The sequence below is a fragment of the Schistocerca gregaria genome, chromosome 5 (genome assembly GCF_023897955.1).
Source record: "Schistocerca gregaria isolate iqSchGreg1 chromosome 5, iqSchGreg1.2, whole genome shotgun sequence".
Lineage (NCBI taxonomy): Eukaryota > Metazoa > Arthropoda > Insecta > Orthoptera > Acrididae > Schistocerca > Schistocerca gregaria.
The window spans coordinates 316181443-316195817 of NC_064924.1; positions in this window are offsets into that span (position 1 = coordinate 316181443).

Below are 14375 nucleotides of genomic sequence, written 5' to 3' on the forward strand. Positions count from 1 at the left end.
AGATTTTAATTAAAACTACTTTTTTAATAATGTTATGAAAAGGAAAGTTACTACTCACCATATAGCCGAAGTGCTCAGTCACAGATAGGTACAATGAAAAGACTATCACAAATATAACTTTCTGCCAGTAGGGCCTTCGTCAAAAACAGATGACTCTCTCTCTCTCTCTCTCTCTCTCTCTCTCTCTCTCTCTCTCTCTCTCTCAGGGTGAGCAGTAGCGCCAGTGCATGATGGGAGTGGTGATTAGATGGGGGTAGGGAGGAGGCTGGGGTGGGGAGGGGGAGGGATCATAGGGAGGGTGTGGCGAACAGTGCAGTGCTGCTGGAGAGTGCTCAGGGACAAGATGGAGAGAGAGTAAGGCTTCTAAGTGCAGTCGGGAGGTTAGACGGAGGGCCAGGAAGAGGGAGGGGTGGCAGAAAAGGAGAGAATTGAAAGACTGAGTATGATGGTGGAGCGATGGCTGTGTAGTTCTGGAATGGGAACAGGAAAGGGGCTGAATGGGTGGGACAATTACTAACGATGGTTGAGGCCAGGGTGTTTATGGGAACATAGGATATATGGTATTGCAGGGAAAGTTCCCACCTGGGCAATTCAGAAAAGCTGGTGTTTGTGGGAAGGGCCCATATGGTACAGGCTGTGAAGCAGTCATTGAAATGAAGGCTGCATGTTTGGCAGCATGTTCAACAACAGGGTGATCCACTTGTTTCGTGGCCAGAGTTTGTCGGTGGCCATTCATGCAGATAGACAGCTTGTTGGTTGTCATGCCCACATAGAATGCAGCACAGTGGTTGCAGTTGGGCTTGTAGATCACATGACTAGTTTCACAGGTAGTTCTGCCTTTGATGGGATAGGTGATGTTTGTGACAGGACTGGAGTAGATATTGGTGGGAGGATGCATGAGACAGGTCTTGCACATAAGTCTATTACAAGGGTATGAGCCATGAAGTAAGGGGTTGAGAGCAGGGTTTGTGTAAGGATGGATGAGTATATTGCGTAGGTTCAGTAGACAGTGGAATACCACTGTAGGAGGTGTAGGAAGGATAGTGAGCAGGACATTTCTCATTTCAGGGAATGATGAGAGATAGTCGAAACCCTCGTCGAGAATGTAAGTCAGTTGTTCCAGTTCTGGGTGGCACTGAGTTAAGAGGGGAATGTTGCTCTATGGCTGGATGGCAGGACTTTGGGAGATGTTGACGAGAATGAAAAGGCACAGGAGATTTGTTTTTGTACAAGGTTGGGAGGGATAATTATGGTCAGTGAAGGCTTCAGCAAGACCCTTGTTATATTTTAAGAGGGACCACTCATCACTGCAGATGTGACTACCAAGGGTGGCTAGGCTGTATGGAAGGGACTTGTTGATATGGAATGGGTGTGAGTTGTCAAAGTGGAGGCATTGCTGGTGGTTAGTAGGTTTGATATGGACAGAGCTACTGATGTAACCATCTTTGAGGTGGAGGTCAACATCTAAGAAGGTCCCTTCTTGGGTTGAGTAGGACCAAGAAAAGCAAATGGAGGAGAAGTCTGAACCAAATGAAAAATTTAAGATTCTGATTATTGAGGAAGGATTCCTCTAGATGGCCCATGAATAGGTTGGCATAGGATGGTACCATGCAGGTGCCCATAGCCGTACCTCAGATTTGTTTGTAGGTAACACTTTCAAAGGAGAAGTAATTGTGGGTGAGGATATAGTTGGTCATGGTGACAAGGAAGGAGGTTCGTGGTTTGGAATCCTTTGGGCATTGGGAAAGGTAGTGTTCAATAGCAGTGAGGCTATGAGCATTAGGGATGTTAGTGTAAAGGGGGGTGACATCAATAGTGAAGACAGGGCTCCGTGTGATAAAGGATCAGCAACTGTGGAGAGTTGGTGCGAGAAATGGTTGGTACATTTTATGTAGGAGGGTAGGTTCCAGGTAATAGGTTGAAGGTGTTGGTCTACGAGAGTGGAGATTCTCTCAGTGGGGGAACAGTAACCGGCCACAGTGGGACATCCTGGGTGGTTGGGTTTATGGACTTCAGGAAGTGTGTAGAAGGTAGGAGTGGAGGGAGTAGCAGGGGTGAGCAGGGAGATGGACTCCAAGGAGAGGTTCTGGGTTGGGCCAAAGTATTTGAGGAGTGACTGGAGATCCTGCTGGATTTTTGGAATGGGGTCACTGTGGCAAGTCCGTCTGCCATGTAATCCTTGTAGTTAAAAACAACAGTGGTGGAACCTTTGTCTGCAGGTAGGATTATAAGGTCAGGATCCCCACACGTGCCATTTACCCCACCCTTCAAAACTCCCTCCCACCACCACATGGAATCCAGAATCCAAACAGACCTGAAACACAGTCATGAACCTTTCCTCCAGAAGCCTTAGCCTCACGGAAATATCAGTCCTTTCCAAAACCCTCACATTTTACCCCACTCCCAAATTCAATTATGCAGGCCTTGTTAAAGACCTTCTCTCCTTCTCCCGATCGTTCCAGTGGAAACACGTTTTGGTCACTAACCCTACCAATTAGACTCAACCAAAGACCAATGTTGAACCCTGTCTAACTCAGTTCGCTCCTCCATACAAATGTGATCCACCTCCACTGCCCCCAAATCACCCTCTGTTAACTTTCCAGAATTTCTGAACCTCGAACCTTGCCTAACCATCATTCCCTAAATCCCTCAACGTGCAAACTAACCTTACATCTGTGGAAAGAACTGCAGTCAACCATCTAAAAACGAATTCTAACCTTAAAATAATACTTGCAGACAAAGGTTCCACCACTGTTGTTTTGAACTGCAAGGACTACCTGGCAGAAGGACTCTGACAGCTGTCAGATACATCCTCCTACAAACCTTGCCACAGTGACCCCATTCCAGAAATCCAGCAGGTTCTCCAGTCACTCCTCAAATCCTCTGGCCCATCCCAGAACCTCTCTTCAAGAGTCCATCTCCCTGCTCACCCCTACCACTCCCTCCACTCCTACCTTCTACATGCTTCCTAAAGTCCATAAACCCATCCAACCTAGACGCCTCAATATGGCCGGTTACTGCAGCCCCAATGAGAGAATCTCTGCTCTTGTAGGCCAACATCTTCAGCCTATTACCCGGAACCAACCCTCCTACATAAAAGACACCAACTATTTCCTGCACCGACTCTCCAACCTTACTGTCACTTTAGTGCTCTGCTTGTCACTGTGATGCCACCTCCCTTTACACTAAGATCCCTAATGACCATGATCTCATTCTATTCAACACTTCCTTTCTGAATGCCCAACAGATTCCAGACCAACAACTTCCTTCGTAGTCATCACGACCAACTATATCATCACCCACAATTACTTCTCCTTTGAAGGCATTGCCTACAAACAAATCTGAGGTACGGCTATTGTCCCCAACGTAGCACCACCCTATGCCAACCTATTCATGGGCCATCTAGAGGAATCCTTCCTAAACACCCAAAATCCTAAACCCTTCACCAGGTTCAGATTCATTGATGACATCTTTGCAATGTGGGTTGAGGGAGAGGACACCCTATCAACATTCCTCCAAACCCTCAACAAGTTATCCCTGATTTTTTTTGCCTGGTCCTACTCAACCCAACAAATGACCTTACTAGATGTTGAGCTCCACTACAAATGTTGCAAAAATATTGTAAATATGTATGCTTGTAACTTCCTGAACTTGTGTCATTTTGGGTATTCAGTACCAGTGCAGGCATCATTGTATGCAAGCATCATCTATTTTGGAATGTGTACAGCAAATGTGGGCCTCAAGCAATGTCTTCTATACTTTAAACCCAAAACTGAAACTAAGACAGGGAATGTAGTTTATATGTTAATGTACATGGATTAGCAAACTTAAATAGTTTTTTTAATGTAAAGATATGTATTTGCTGCTTATTAGAATGGCCATGGACGTTCAAAGAAGGGCAGCACATATTATACTCTCGAGAAATAGGGGAGAGAGTGTCACGGACATGATACAGGATTTGGGATGGACATCATTAAAACAAAGACATCATTGCGGCAGAACCTTTTCAAGAAATTTTGATCACCAACTTTCTCCTCCAAATGCAAAAATATTTTGTTGATGCTGACCTACATAGGGAGAATCAATCATTGTAATAAAATAAGGGAAATCAGAACTTGCTTGGGAAGATGTACGTGTTTGTTTTCTCCACGCACTGTTCAGTAATGGAGTAACAGAGAATTATTACAAAGATTGTTCGATGAAACCTCCTCCAGGCATTTAAATGGGATTTGCAGAGGAAGATGTGGATTTAGCTGTAGATGTAGATATGAGCACCACCTGGTGGAACCGCTTTCCTTATGCCATCAGTAGTGAATTCCAATCAGTTTGCACTTATACTTCACAGTAATGACGTTAATGAGATAATATACCTATATTTGTTGGGGAGGTGTCATTTCAGCTATGTTCATATTTTATACCATCTCTTATTCATGATGTATTTGACATATTTTTTTTAAAGAATTTGTTCAGTTTCTTGTGTACACTGCATTTTATTTTTAAATCTTTTTTAAATGAAAATTTGTAAGATTCTGTAATGTTAACATAGAATTGTATTCAAGACTAACGTGCTATTGCAGTGCATAAAAAGATCGCTATATCGTGTAGAATATTTATGCAGCATATCTCTTCAGCATTATTGTGTTGATAATATTGAGTGTTTGAATCTTGCTTTACTTTTATCCCAGAACATTAATGAATAACTGGGTTTTTATTACATTGCTTAGTACTGATTCTGAGTGCTGTACTCTGATCATTTATATCTTAACTTATAAGAATACCAGTAACAAACAAAATTCTCACCTTCCTTTCCATATTGATCATTATGATGTTTTCCATCAGGCCTGTCTTCCTGACCTGAACCATCCCACAGAAGACCTTCATACTCCCTCACCGCCTTCTTTCTTCCTTTTTTGCCTGCTCTTCCATCCATTTCCTATTTTCCCTTGCTGTCACTCTTAGCCATCTTCTTCTCTGTATATTCCTTATGTGCTTCCTCTGTTCTCTCTTATAACCATCTGAGGAAGGCTTTGTATTTCTTTGCTAATGTCTCCCTTACTCTATCTTTCCACCAGGGTGTTTCTTTCCGCCTTTAATCACTGGTTCTTCCACATCCTTTTTCTGTTGCTTCTACCTTCCATTTTTTAAAAACATTCCCCATGCCTCCTCTACTGACTGCAATTCATTTCTTGGTATATTGCACTTTACTATTTCGAAATTGTTGTTTGCATTTATCTGCATGCAACTTCCTCACTCCTATCCTTCTTTCATGTCTTTCTGTCCTCTTTTCGTCTTTAAAAATCCATTTAACCATCTCTATGGAAAGACAGTGATCGCTGTCGAGGGCCATAGAAGGTATTATGACATATGTGACTGTTCTCTTTGTGTCTTTGTCACAAATTATGTAGTCTGCCTCAGAGTTACTCAACAGATCACAGAGCTACTCAACAGATCATGGTTGTAGCACATTTTCCTATGGCTTATTCTTCTTAACCATGTGCCTCCAATTAAAGGCGCCCATACAGTAGTTTGTAGGGAGGGCGCTATGGAGTATTTTTAATATTTTGGAAGATGAATGTCAACTTGTAAGTAGCACCTGAACATACTACACTCCTGGAAATGGAAAAAAGAACGCATTGACACCGGTGTGTCAGACCCACCATACTTGCTCCGGACACTGCGAGAGGGCTGTACAAGCAATGATCACACTCACGGCACAGCGGACACACCAGGAACCGCGGTGTTGGCCGTCGAATGGCGCTAGCTGCGCAGCATTTGTGTACCGCCGCCGCCAGTGTCAGCCAGTTTGCCGTGGCATACGGAGCTCCATCGCAGTCTGTAACACTGGTAGCATGCCGCGACAGCGTGGACGTGAACCATATGTGCAGTTGACGGACTTTGAGCGAGGGCGTATAGTGGGCATGCGGGAGGCCGGGTGGACTTACCGCCGAATTGCTCAACACGTGGGGCGTGAGGTCTCCACAGTACATCGATGTTGTCGCCAGTGGTCGGCGGAAGGTGCACGTGCCCGTCGACCTGGGACTGGACCGCAGCGACGCACGGATGCACGCCAAGACCGTAGGATCGTACACAGTGCCGTAGGGGACTGCACCGCCACTTCCCAGCAAATTAGGGACACTGTTGCTCCTGGGGTATCGGCGAGGACCATTCGCAACCGTCTCCATGAAGCTGGGCTACGGTCCCGCACACCGTTAGGCCGTCTTCCGCTCACGCCCCAACATCGTGCAGCCCGCCTCCAGTGGTGTCGCAACAGGCGTGAATGGAGGGACGAATGGAGACGTGTCGTCTTCAGCGATGAGAGTCGCTTCTGCCTTGGTGCCAATGATGGTCGTATGCGTGTTTGGCGCCGTGCAGGTGAGCGCCACAATCAGGACTGCATACGAACGAGGCACAACAGGGCCAACACCCGGCATCATGGTGTGGGGAGCGATCTCCTACACTGGCCGTACATCTCTGTTGATCGTCGAGGGGACACAGAATAGTGCACGGTACATCCAAACCGTCATCGAACCCATCGTTCTACCATTCCTAGACCGGCAAGGGAACTTGCTGTTCCAACTGGACAATGCACGTCTGCATGTATCCCGTCCCACCCAACGTGCTCTAGAAGGTGTAAGTCAACTACCCTGGCCAGCAAGATCTCCGGATCTGTCCCCCATTGAGCATGTTTGGGACTGGATGAAGCGTCGTCTCACGCGGTCTGCACGTCCAGCACGAACGCTGGTCCAACTGAGGCGCCAGTTGGAAATGGCATGGCAAGCCGTTCCACAGGTCTACATCCAGCATCTCTACGATCGTCTCCATGGGAGAATAGCAGCCTGCATTGCTGCGAAAGGTGGATATACACTGTACTAGTGCCGACATTGTGCATGCTCTGTTGCCTGTGTCTATGTTCCTGTGGTTATGTCAGTGTGATCATGTGATGTATCTGACCCCAGGAATGTGTCAATAAAGTTTCCCCTTCCTGGGACAATGAATTCACGGTGTTCTTATTTCAATTTCCAGGAGTGTATATTTTTTTCCATTTCCTGTAGGCTACCTTAGGTATGGGTGCACTTGTCATGACTGCTAGTCCATTTATTTTGCAGAAGTCTAACATGTTTCATCAAGTCTCCTTCCACTACCATATCATTCCTCATAACCTTGTCTTATCATGTGTATCTGTGCATTTAGGTTTCTCATTAACACAACCTTCCACCAATCAGTTGTGCCTCCATCTCCATTTCAAATTCCTCCTCCTCTTTAGAAGGAGGTCCAGCTTGTAGTGCATACTATTGCAGACTGTCCATATCCTTCCTTTCACTTTCACATACACTATTACCTTCACCATCTTGTCACTAATTCCCTAGATGTCCTCTTTCAACAATCCCTGTATGGCCTATATCCACTCCTCTTCAGGTCTCTTCTTCCTTTAAGGGTAATTCATACTTGACAGAACAGAATGTCATGTTACCTTAAAGATTCTACAATGAATTTCAAATGTCTGCATTTAGATAAGCTCACAGGCCATCAGCGACACAGAACGGAACAGGGTATCACCATCAAGATTTCTCAGAAATAAAGTTTCAACACTGATGTCAAAAATCTTTTCTTGATCACATGACCCTCAGAGTCATTTCCTTCTGATACAAAGCCAGAGTCTTATCACAGTCTATGTTCCATACTTCGTTTCATTGTTCTTTTGGTAGGTCATGTTTCTTGTGTTTGCTATTAGTTATTGTTCTTGTTTTGTTATTCATTATTTGTTATTCTATTGTTGCTTCTTTTTGTTATTTGTTGTTTCTTTTTCTACTTTTAATAACGAATGGTCAAATGTTAATTGAATTATTAAGACAAGAGTCTGAATTGTATGATATGAGTGATATTAGATATTCAGATGCTCTTAGGAAAGAAACAGTGTAGAACAAAATAAGAGAGGAGGTTGGTGCGTCAAGTAAGAGAAAGAAAAATACCTTTGTTTTAAATTTATTTAAAGCAATTAATGTACATATACATGTTGACTGGTAAGAATCACTGAGCAGTGTCACATGGATACTCCCATGGAAACAGTCAATATGGACTATTGAAAAAGTCCTATATTATTCTGGTGAGGAATGTTGTGTTTATAGTGCAACCATCTTGCCTGTTAAGGTTTTTAATATTTCCCAGTTTGTCTATTGCATCATCTGGTTGGTCAGACCCAGTGTGGTCCTATATGTAATTATTCACAATACATGTAGTCATTATAATTCTGTCTACATTTTCTAAGATAGCATGTATTCTGAAGAAGTATATTCTAAATTTTTGCACCATTTGTCCAAATGCATATTCCATAGCTGTCCTGACCCTGGATAGCTAAGCGCTGAAAATTTGATTTTCAGTGTTGAGTGTTTTTCAGTTTTGGAAATGGGCAAAATAGATATGTTCTAAGAGGAAAAGCCTACAACTGCATGATGTACATGTTAGTACCTGGCAGATTCTTCTTCTAGGGGACATTCAATGCATTTGCTTCCAGTACTGTGCCTGGTTTAGAATATGCAGAATAGAATAGAAGAAGAGAAGTTTATTGTCTTGTAACATACAATTTCAAGCCATTGACTTAATCTACAGGAGACTAGTTAAAACACGAAAACTGGTTTACAATTTTCCTTAAATATCAGTAATATAATATGTTGTACTGGATAATTAATTAGTTAATTAATTAATAGTTTTTCTTAGAAAGTAACAAACTTTTATAAATCAACAGTCCCAAGTACTTGCTCTCTCCTGCTCAAACTTTCAGGTTGGCATTCATGAATTCTTCTTCTGAATTGTAACATTTCTGCACTAGTTTCTCATATAAGGTATTTTTCAGTGTTTTTTTAAATTTATGCTGAGCAATTCTCTTCCTTTCATTGAGTTATAAATTTTCACACCCATATAATGTGGAGTTTGAGCATAAAGTAAGAAATATCTACATCACTGGTTTTCTCATACAGTTTAGTGCCCACAACAAAGAATTTGTATTGTGCGACAACAAAATCAGACAGCACAATCAAAAAATTCTGTTTGTATAGTTGTGAGCCACTGATTGGTCGTGTCGTAGTTTGCATGTTTGCCATCAGTGGTACTCAAGTAGTCTGGAAAGCTCCACATCTGCTAGAAGTCTTCTGAAACTCACTTTCAGGCCCCCTCAGTTGGTGAGAGCATTACCTGAGTCATCATGACATCAATTATAGTTTGACAAACTTCCTCCATGACATTGTACATTGCAGAGTGACCAGGGCAGAAACAAAGCAGTTAGCAGTGAATCACTAGCTGCAAGGTACCTCCAAATTTTAAGAAGTGGTTTTAAGACATGTTATTTATAAACACTGCATCTTACAAACTGTATTTAGTAAATGCAGTGAATTTCAAACATGTTTTTTTCCAGTGTATTTAATTTTACTAAAAAGGAAGTTCTGTGTTCAGATCCTTGAGAGGCCAATGAGCCCAAATGACTGCTATGTCATCTTCTGTCAGTGGAGTTATTGGATGTGCTATGGAGGGACATTTAGTGAGCACCATGCTCTCTTTGTTGTTGTCAGGTTTCTTGACCTTTGAACAATCACTAATCAGTTGAGTAGCCCATCATTTGGCCTCACAAGGCTGAGTGCAGCCCATACAAATCCTTCCACCAAGGAATAATTCCTGGCAGTACTCAGAATGGAACCCAGATCATCTGCATGGCAATCAGCTGTGCTGGGTGCTCAGATATGGAGCTAGACATATTTTCCAATACTATAGTACAATTTTAAAAAGCATGAGAGGGTAAATTGTCTATCTCTCCTTTAGTGTACAAAGAACATACTTTATCAATTGATACAAATTATCACTGATTTTATCATTACTCATAATGTACACTAGACACAGTTCAATAACTATATTAAGTTTATTAATTATTTCCATCTGTAAATCAAATTGCAATTACTAGCTTTTATTTCAGGTCATGAATGAAAATCTAGGCAAGTCTCTCTCAGCGAGCAATACAGGAAGATAATCAACAAAAAGTGGACAGATATTAACCAATAATGGCAGTGCAGTGTGGAAACATCAAGAGCTGACTAAGGTGTGTTTCTGAAAAAGGGAGACATTAACAAGTGCTCCCTCACTGACTACAGACAAGGAAATAATGTGTAGAAGGCAATGAACAATCAAAGGCATCATTGCCTGCCACTACTAGCTTCAGAGTAGAAGACTTAACAACTCCAAGTGGTTCAGTCCATAAGTGAAAGAGGGTCTCAATATCAAACTCGTCTGACTTAGTTAAATAAATGTTGCATTAGAGAACACAGTGCCCAATAACATTGCTTTTCATGGACTTGGTAGGTATAGTGAGAACCTGGGCCATGGTGCTGTTGTGACTTGTGTTGCTGAAAATGCGGCTTTAGCAAAACAACGGTGGGCCAGGCCCGCATAAATACCTGTTCTGTATTTCTAGTCAGAGATATTGCAGAACTACATCAGTCAACAAGTCTGTATGGCTCAACCAGTCACCCTCTTTGTATTCTGCCATTGCTAGCTATGGCCCTGCTGCTGGTGCCAAGTCAGATGCTGTTTACTTAGTGCTGTCAGGCGATGGGCCACCTGGAGGGGTCTACACTAACTGCCACTGGCCTCCTATCTCTGGGATCTGCAGCATGGACCCAGGTCCATGCAATCGTTGCTCCACCATTACCTTTGCAGCCCAACTCCTTGCTGCCTGGTTTGCTGATGTGGACAGACCGTGCTGTGGTTAACTGCCCCTTCTACATTGTGTCCTTGGCATGGTTGTGCACATCACAATGTGTCACATCCAGAGCTGCTTGGATACCATTGGGAAGCACAATTGATACATTAAAGTTGAACTAAATAAGCCCTCGGTCACAATTTTTAGTCTTTTTGACCAGGTTTCAAAACTTCGAAGAGAGTTTTCATCAGAATTTAAATATTTAAAGTGGCATGTCATGTATAAAATAAATAACAAGCAGAAGGACTTCAGTCACAAAAATTTTAAGAAGAATACATGAAAGGCGAGCCAAGCCACTGGTAGCAACAGACTGCACAGACTGGGGCAGTCTGTTGCTACCTGTGGCTTTGTTTTTGTATGAGCAGTGCACAGTGGCTCGCCTTTCATGTATTCTTTTTAAAATTTTTGTGACTAAGGCCCTTCTGGCTTGTTATTTATTTTATACATGACATGCCACTTTAAATATTTAAATTCTGATGAAGACACTCTTAGAAGTGTTGAAACCTGGTCAAAAAGACTAAAAATTGTGACCGAGGGGTTATTTAGTTCAACTTTAATTTATAAATGGTCACTGAACCAAGCAGCCATTTTTAAAACTCTACAACTGATAAGTGTGATCAAATTTCAAGGTCAGTGGCACTGCCATGCCATTGGTGTCATCACTCCTTTGCTTGCAAGATACTGCCACCTACCCTTGGCTGCCACCTGCCCACAGATCCTACAGCACCTTACTCACTGGACATGTACTGGTTATTTTCTGCGGCTGCAGTAAATGACTGGTTAAATAATGCTGTTTCTATTATGTCTTGTTGGCCCTCTACCAGCCCCCCCCCCCTCCCCCCTCTCAGCAATGCACTGTATCTTGCCCTGGATGGTGGACTACCAGCACCTTGACTTGATCACGATCTACCCAGTTCCATCACCCACCTCAGTGGCCAAGCCTGCCAGTCATGTAAGTGATGTCAGAAGTGGTAACTGGTGTTGCAGCCTGCAGTTTAATGGTATGAGTGTAGTTAGTGAGTTTTTATTTTTATGGCATTTTTTGTTTTCTTTTGTTCACATCCAAAATAAATAAATGGGACATGCACACAAATCTAAAAGTGCAATTTGTGAAACCAAGGGACCTCTGGACTTATCACAATTTAAAGGAAACTGTTGAGAGCAATGTAAGGTAAGGTAAGATACCAATATTCTAATCTCGCTGGGCGCGAATTACCATGTATGACGTGTGATCAAAAAGTACAGGAATTATTTAATTTTGCAGGGTTTGTACATCCGATTTCCAAAAAAAAAAAAATTAAAATATTGTTGGTACACAACATTCCTGGTGTATGTTTGCAGTTTCGGCTGAAACTGCATATTTAGTTTATGGTTGAAAGTCGAAAAGGTTGTAATTGTTATCGAGTGCTTGACGAGTTTTTGCTTTTGAAAAAAAAAAATTGCATAAAATTTTGCTTGAAAAATGGAATAAACTGCAGTAGCGCATTCAAAATGTTGACTGTGGCTTTTGGCGAATCTATTATGAGTAAGACAAGAGTTTATGATTGGTATAAAAATTCAAAGAGGCTCGAGAAGATGAAGACGGCAACCTCCATGGCTGCCCTAGCAGGTCAATTACTGACGATGGTGTGGAAGAAGTAAAGAAAATGGTTATGGAAAATCACTGTCACAGAGGCTGTTAATGATATTGGCATATCCTTTCACTCATGCAAAGCAATTTTTTTGGGTGTTCTGGGTATGAAACTCGTAGTAGCAAAGCTTGTTCCAAAATTATTGAGTTTTGACAAAAAACTATGTTACATAGACATTGCTCATGAATTGCTGAATGAAGACGACAATGATCCAGATAATGTTGTAATAGGTGGCGATAAATGAGTATATGGATATGACATCGAAACAAGGCCAACTCATCCCAATGGAAAACGCTTGAACGAAGCCCAAAAAAATTTGACAAGTTCAATCATATGTGAAAGTTCTTCTCACAGTTTTCTTCGATTACAGTGGGATAGGGCATCATGACTTACAGTCAATAAGGAATACTACCTGGAAGGCATGTGCTGTTCGCTTGAAGCAATACATAAAAAACGACCAGAACTGTGACAAAGTCACTCATGGAAATAGCATCGTGCTAATGCTACTGCTCACAACTCAATGCTTGTTTGTAATTTTTTGACAAAAAACATAACCATTATGTTGCCTCAGCCACCATATTCACTAAACTTTGGCTCCCCTGTGACATCTTTCTATTCCCAAGGCTGAAGAGAACCATGAACATTTTGCCACCGTTGATTAGATAAAAACAGAATAACTAAGTGAATTCCAGAAGTGGTACCAACATTGGAAAAAGTGCAGGCAAAAGTGTATTGTGTCTGAGGGGGATTACTTTGAAGGGGACAAAGTTGATGTTGATGAATGAATAAAGATTCTTTAAGAAAACAAAAATTATCGTTATTTTTTTTTTTTATCAAGCCTCATATGCAGGTAGCACTAGCTGCGTATGACACATGCCAACGTTATGGGCATAAATCACGTCAGTGCACAAGTCTTCATCCGCCACATTTGGAAACATTGCCAGCAACCACAGTGTTATGAATTCCAGCTGGTGGGGCGTCAGGCACAAGGCTGTCAAAATGGCAACCAAAGTGAGTAGTGTCGTGGTAAGCATTTGTTAAGCACCAATAGGAATTCCTCAACTCCTGAACAGTGTTCTCAATAAAACAGAATATGCATAGATGGAATGCTGCTTGGCTGGCATAGTGAAATATAGGTCTTTTGTGGAGACATGGGCTATTGTGTTGGTAGCTAGTCAGCACCTCCTGTGTAGGAAGAGACTGAGTTTTCCATGATATAGGTTACGTGGAGCAGAGATAAAGATGATATCATTAGGGTTGGCATTGTTCAATTTCTGTATGGTAGCAGTGAGTTTTTGAGAATACAGGAAAGTACTACCCTATAACAGCGAGGGGTGCTGCATAGTCCTTGGTCTTAATTTTCTGAAAAGCATCATAAGAAAATTGATATGTCGCTGCAGACTATTGAACTCAGTGAGACATTGTTCCAGCTGAGATTGGCAGCTGCAAATAACACATTGTCGCAAGTTCTAGAGATCATGAAATTGGAATGAAATAAACTGTGGACAAGTTCATTAAAGCTTAATTCACATGATAAAGTACTGAGAGGTTCAGGAAAATTACTTCGGATGAGTGTGAGTACTGACCTACTCGACAATTTTACTATGTTATAGAGTCATTGGAACACAATTTTGAATAGAATATTTCACATTGTTTTGTGCGTAGAAATGTGGAACATTTACAGGCAACAGATGGTAAACTAAATGGTTTTAGTGAGTGTAGATAATTTTGGCTCTGGCAAAGTGGATCCATCAGAAAGGTTACTGGTCACCAATAGGATATCCTAAACCAGGAAAATTTATATAGGTTGAGTGGAATCCTTCACCAAAAGTAAATCATCAATACATCTGAATTAAAGAAGAAAGTAAAGCATTTCACATGAATCTATAAGTAAACTATGGAAACTGTTGCTACAATTCATGGATTTGTTCAATCCTAGTGACCCATTACCAGTGATGTGCCATAGAATTCTGATGGGGAACAACCACACAGTCTACAAG